General features: G+C 33.7%; 1 long non-coding RNA gene and 1 pseudogene across 1 annotated transcript; one reads left to right on the top strand and one right to left on the bottom strand.

The window, feature by feature from the left end:
- Positions 1-412: 412 nt before the first annotated feature.
- LOC133814744 (uncharacterized) lies at positions 413-3561 on the top strand. Its single transcript, XR_009884800.1, has 3 exons — positions 413-559; positions 664-733; positions 3504-3561. It is a non-coding gene; the product is annotated as an uncharacterized LOC133814744 (long non-coding RNA).
- On the bottom strand, positions 1285-2652 carry LOC133812967 (microtubule-associated protein 70-5-like; annotated as a pseudogene).
- Positions 3562-5671: the final 2110 nt, after the last annotated feature.

Here is a 5671-nt window from a genome sequence, read left to right on the forward strand (position 1 = left end):
TTTTTATTAAAAGAAATCCAACTATAGACATATCTTCATTTTTCTTTCACGCATTTTTGAATATCTAATGTCCATAGTAAACGAAGCTAAATCCGTAGTATCGATTAGGCTTACAACAAGTATGATTTCCCTCCTACAATATTCGTAATTAAGTCATCTATATTTAGGCAAGCGAATATTGAAGGCACAAATTGACCTATGCGGGTCCTCTAAGAAAAAAATTAAACTTTTGATACATGGACTCGTTAGATTTTACTTCTGGTGTGTCTTAATAACAACTTAGTAGTGTATATATATGTTTTTTATCTCTCTCTGTGTTGCTATTATCACTTCCTTCTCTCACGCCTTTACTCTCTAGTCTCTCCAGCTCTTCCTTCCATCACCACCGTTGACGTCATCAGGCCATTGATGGCTGAAGGATGATCCCTTGAAGCACACCACAAACCCTCCCTTTTTCTTTCTCTCTGCCTCAACCCTCAGGCGACAAGCAAGAACAAGGGCCCAGATGTGGTTCTCTTTTTTTTCTCTATCTTCCTCTCCATGCGTGTCTCATTCTCAGGTGAATTTTTATTTTTAGTTATATATATAACTAATTAACATATGTATACATATGTTTGTTTGACTAATTAACCTTAGTTTTTGAACATAAATTTCAATGTTAAGGTCTACCGATTGAATGATGATGGAAAATGGGATGATCAAGGTTGGGCATGTCACTCTTGACAATTTGGAGGTTTGTTCTTTTCCTTGATCCATTCTTATGCACATTTAGTGTTACAGAATTTTACAAACCCTTTCAAATAGATTTTTTTGGTGGTTTCTATATATTGTTTGTATTATGACTGAATGTGAATATCATTTAGTCATTATTACACAACAAAGAGAAGAGCTTGGTTTATTTGTTTGTGATGGCATTACTTTTGCATTGTATTAGTGCATATGGGATTTTTTGAAAGCAAGAAGGTATTTTTTGAAAACATCTTTGGTGCATTTTTCTACTGGTTTAATGGCATAGAATATTTATTTTGCTATTGGCTTTGGTGTATTTTGTTACTGGTTTGTGTTGTTTTTTTACTGCCTACATATTGTAGAATTGAACATTCACAGAATAAGTGAAAATAAATGCTAACATATACGTAATAATAAGTTTCTTCTTTCATTTGTAAGGAGACTCGTACAACTAGAAAGAACAGTGGATGAAAAGCAGTGGAAAGTCATAACTGAGTTGTAACATTGTGTCAAATGTAGCATTTGTAGGAAATTTCTGAGGTAATCAAACTATACCTACATAAGCCTTCTTTCTTCCAACCACTTCTTAACTGGCATAACTTTATCATTTTCGTCCTTCCACTCATTGGCCATCACAGTTGCTATGCGGTTTGCTAAAACTTTTGCTCTTGCAAGTTCTCGCTCTAGAGTCCTCTTTTCCTCCTGAATTTTTTACTCAAATGAGGTTAGCGTACAGTAATTGTCAAAAAGACAACAAGTAAATTTATCTAGACTCACATTCAATTCTTCTATCTGTCATTTGTAATCGTGAATAGCATTGACTGCAACTCCTCCAGCTTAAATAACCTCCTCAAGTTCTTGAATGGTTTGGTTAAGCTTTTCCACCTCCTGGACCTTTTGGTGGTTTGTTTTCTCAAGAATTCTATTTTCTTCCTGCACATGTTACACATGTCAGTTACTTTGACAATTCAGCCTCACCATATGTATATACCGAACCAACAAAATAGAATCTGGTGTGATGTTATAAATACCTGGCAGATCTCAATCTATCTCCTCAACTCAAAGTTCTGGTTTTGAACCTCTTCAACTATCAAAGCTCTTTCTAAAGCACTTTTCAAAATCCTTTATGCTTCAAGCAGAGCTGATTCTTTTGACTTGGTGTGGCATTCCAAATCCTTCTTATCTTCTTGGAGGGCTACAATCTGATGATATTAACAAGAAAACAATTGAAAAAAAGTAAGGGCTTGAATTCTGGCCATGACTTGTCAAAATGCAACTTCTAATGTAAGGGAATTTTCTCTTTAAAGTAGTACCTCACTCTTGTACATTTTGATTTCAGCCTCAAGAGGAGCAACAACAGAAGCCAAAGGAAGAAAGTCATCATCCTTTTGATTTGTATGCACCCTTCTAAGAGCTACTTCAGCAGCAAACTGTGCGGCCAGCGCATATTTTGTCATTTGTTAGTCTATTGATTTCAAGATTCTTGGTCATTTTTGTACATTACAAATGCCTCCATTAGATCTTATTTGAAGTACACTCATAATGTTTGAAAATATCTCATGAAAGACCATAACTCACCTTGTGCTAAAGAAGATTTTCAGTGACAGACTTTTTCATCCATTTTTTCAACCTCATTCTTGAGCTGGAAAGGAAATAACAACAAAAAAAAAGTAACTTCAGACACAATTTAAGTGTTAGAATACTGAATTTATTGTATGTGAAACTCAAGTGAATATAGTAGGCTGGCAGAAATTTCTTCAGTACCTCTTCTACTGCCTTATCTTTAAGAGTTTCAGTTGCTCTCATTGACTTGATTTCACTGTGAGCAACCCCTAACTCCCTTTCCTTTTCTGCAAAATGATGGAAAAAAATAGTATCACTATAAATGCCTCTCAGTTTACTTAAAGGATTGTATGAACTCATTATTAACTTGTTAAAATAGTAAAATACAAATATACTGATAATACATATTGATATACATTCACTGTATTCTCTTATTGGCAGCAAGTTGTTTGACAAGTTTGATTTTATTTGCATTGTATTCTCTTTTCTTATTTATAGCTTTGGTAAGTTATATTTTATATGATAGTTATGGGATTGGCTTTGCATTCACTTGTTATATTATTTATTTATTTTAGTTTTCATCTTGCAGTTATTCCCAAGCTTTGTTTGAATCTTCATTTTGTTTTCTATTATGCTTATTTATATTTGGATTTTTGAATTCTGTTTTGTTCATGTTGATTATAGTCAGTAATGATTTGGATTCACACAACCATAGTTGCTGATATATTAATTAAGATGTGGATTCCCTTGTAATTCTTTTTGGAATTAAGATATGGATGAATATGAATCATATGGACTTTTTTGCTGTTATGTTAGTCTAGTGGTGGCTAATGTTTATTTTGTTGTACAGGTTAGTCAGCTTGGTGCTGTAGCCCAAAAATATCAAACAACTACTCAAAATACTTCTTCCAATCTCTCACTTCCAGAGATGCAAAATAACTGTAATATGTAGGTTTCTGTACAGTTATCCATATGATAAATGTATTTTATTGTCAATGCTAAATTTTGGCAGTTAATGAATAGATTATGAAAGTTCTAAATAGGGCAAGTATTCTTAGCTTAGCTCTTTATAGAATAATGCATTTGATAATGTTTTTTCGATTTTTCTCAAGCTCCCTTGGGTATATTACTTAATTCTGTGGTAGGATTATTTATTTTGACATATTTAGGTCTTAATGTGATGTAATTCTTACTGCTTTCTATATCTTCAGTCTCTGTGTTGGATAATTTTCACACCAATAAGGGTCATGTATTTTTTTAGATCATTGGTGTTCAATTTGTTACGACTATGCAGTATGACTTTAATGATTTGACTTGACTTTAAATGTCCTGACTGGATTTAAATGGGGCTAATTGTATGTTAGGTTTGTGGCATCAGCTCGCCAATTGGCGAAAACTTTGGAGGTGCCGTTGGTGAATGATTTAGGCTATACGAAGAGATACGTACGCTACTTGCAGGTAATTTTTTCTTTAAAGGAAAATGTATATCATTAGTGTTTCAGTTTTTGTTTATGATTGTGACATTTAATTATTTGTGGGTGTGTTTTGGGAATCTTCTAGTTTTTGGTGAGATATCATTAAATGTTATCAAGACACAGTGGCAAAATGTTTCACTTTCACCTTTATGTCATCTTTATAGCACAGTAATATTTCAAGTAGTTTCTTTTCACAAGTTTGGAGTGTCCAAACAATATCATATAATATCTCATATCACATGTATTTTATTTGGAGTGTCCAATGGATCAGATCATACCCTACTATCTCTGTTTGTGGAAATAATGTGTATGGTTGCATAGTTATAGATGAGCACTTGAGTTTAGGCTTTGAAAAATCGAAAGAAGGTGTTTTCAAACCTAAGTTATGAACTTTTTGGCATATTGATGCAATCTGGAAAATTTCTAGGCAGCATGCACTGCCTAGATTGTTTTGAATATTGAACACGTTTTACTGAGCCAAAATCCATGAAATTTGGTAATCCGTTAGTTTAAATATGTAAAAGGATCACAACAACTGTTTAGAGGAAAATGAAAAATGGTTAAAGAGATGATTTTTCAAAGTTTTCCCTAGAATCTAGTAACAAAACTTCTGGGCGCAGCAAGCATTGCCCAGATGGCTTTAATAATTGGTTGAGTTTTATTATTCTAATTTTCTTTAAATTTTGTAAGAAGCTAATTTATACATGTATAAATATCCCTGTAACCTTTCAAAAAGAACTAGACTACGGTGTAAGAGAAATAAAATTTCAAAGTTACCATAAAATCTGGGAAAAACTTCTCGGCAGTAGGCACTGTCCAGATTGCTTTAAAAATTAGAATGGGTTTTGACATCCCAAAAATTATAATTTTGTTAAGGGAATTAGCTAAGATGTGCACAAGGAATCCTATAAAATTTGAGAGAAAAATGTGTTATGGTTTAAGAGAAATAATTTTTCTGAGTTTGCCCTAAAAACTGAAAGGTAGCAATTTTGAACCTTAACGAGAAGTTGATTTTTTTTTACCATTCTATAAGTTAAGGGTCCAATTACTCTTCTTTTAAAAAATAACATAGAGAGAGATCCTAGGTTATGGGTAAGAATTGGTAAGAATGAGAGTTTGGGTTTTGTAGAACCTCTAAGAGAATGATAAGAGGACGACAAGTTGGTATTTCCTAAAGATATGAGTTGAATAAAACTCTTTTTTCCTAAAATCAAAATACAAGTTATCTGATAAGGGAGTTCTTCATTTATAGAATATTAAAATGCACTACATTGTGAACATGTTGCGGTGAGGCCGATTTTCTCATATTACGGTAAAGTCCGAAACGAAATCCGGCCTTATACATTATGAAGTGTATAAGAGACTATAGTATAGAGTCTCTAAGAATTTATTTCATGTAGCTATTGTGGAATATTAACTATAAGAATATGCCATAGTTAAATCTGATTCACTGTGTGGTTTCACTACAGTGTTATCTAAGCGCGAAGGCTCGCTTCTAGATAGAAGATTTCCACAAGCAAGTGCTAAGGGATCTTGGTAAGATAACTAATGATATGTTTGGCTACAACACATTACTGACCAGTTTAGATAACTAAGTTATAAGCTAATAATTTGAACTAGTCATAAAAGGTTTACTCAAGACCGTGGTCCTAGACGGTTCGCATGCTCATGACTAAGGTAAGCAGTCTGTCTAGCCACCACGATGACTATGAACTCTGGATAGCTACCGGGGAACTAAGTAGGAAACCAGTTAACCACCGATGATTATGTAACTAAGGTCGGTTGGCCACCACAATATGTAAGAAGTCCGGCTTAACATCCTTGACATAAGAGTCTAGCTAGCTACCGTGACAAAAAACTCCGGGTCACATAAGTAAGTTGATTCTGAGCTCGGCTAGCTACCG

Source organism: Humulus lupulus, chromosome 1 (genome assembly GCF_963169125.1).
Source record: "Humulus lupulus chromosome 1, drHumLupu1.1, whole genome shotgun sequence".
Taxonomy (NCBI): Eukaryota; Viridiplantae; Streptophyta; class Magnoliopsida; order Rosales; family Cannabaceae; genus Humulus; species Humulus lupulus.